Raw genomic sequence first — 1,134 nt, forward strand, 5'->3', positions numbered from 1 at the left:
GCTCTTCAACACTTTAAAAGTTATGTGGTAGAGTAATGGATAAGAAAGCAATTCCAGGATATCTTACTAAGTGAAAAAAGCAAGGTGTAGACCAGTATATATAGTTTTATTGAAATTGTTATCTAAGAAAGAAGGGGGATATATTTATAAATTCATAAAATATTTCTGAAAGATACCCAAGAAATGATTCACAGTGGTTCTCCCTGGGGAAGAAGAAGGTCCTTCCTTGGGAAGGAAACTTATTGTTCATTGTATTAAGCTAACACTTCAACTTTTTTTTCTCACCACATGCAGTTATTGTTGTTGTTAGGTGCTGCCAAGTGGGTTCCCATTAATACTGACCTGTGTACAATGGAACAAAACACTGCCCATTCCTGTTTGAACACATTGTTCAACCACTGTGTCAATCTATCTTGTTGAGGGGCTTCTGCTTTTATACTGACCCTCTCTCTATTTTACCAAGTAAGATGCAGATGTTACCTTGAGAAATTTGAAATTAAAAAAAGTTAGAAAACCCAAAAGCATCAAAGTCAGACTAAGAAGTAGAAGTTGTTGTTGTTAGTATGTTTCAAAAAACGAGGTGGGAAATGTGGAACTGATCCAGTCCCTGGGCAGTGGATTGAGTCGTCAGTCAGGTCTGTCTGGAATCTATCCAGAACAGGTGAAGAAACGTTCAGTTCCCAGGGTGCCTGGCCTGGTCTCTCCTGGGGTGAGCTGGGCAATATCTAAGGCAGGGAACCTAGGGGGTGCTCTTAAAGTTACTAGGAAAGCAAAGACTTTGTCTCAGCACAGGAGGTCTCTTTGGATAATTTATCACTGTTTCTAGACCACCAACATCAAAATTACCTAACTTTTTAATACTTTTATTGTGAATTGAGTGAAGGTTTAAAGAGTAGATCATCTTACCTGACTTTTTCATGCCCAATATGACAAAATGAGAAACTCTAGGGGTGGAGCCAGGAACCTGGAATTTAACCAGGTTAATAAATAATAATAATAATGATTATAGTAGTTAAACTCCAGCATGGACCCCAGTGGCTTCTACTGGCATCCTTGTATTGTTTCCATATGCTGCCAGTGTTGGCTTGTGTGACCCATAGCACACAGCAGAAGTGAAGGTTAGATCATCTTGGA

The sequence above is a fragment of the Chrysochloris asiatica genome, unplaced genomic scaffold, assembly GCF_000296735.1.
Source record: "Chrysochloris asiatica unplaced genomic scaffold, ChrAsi1.0 scaffold00083, whole genome shotgun sequence".
Lineage (NCBI taxonomy): Eukaryota > Metazoa > Chordata > Mammalia > Afrosoricida > Chrysochloridae > Chrysochloris > Chrysochloris asiatica.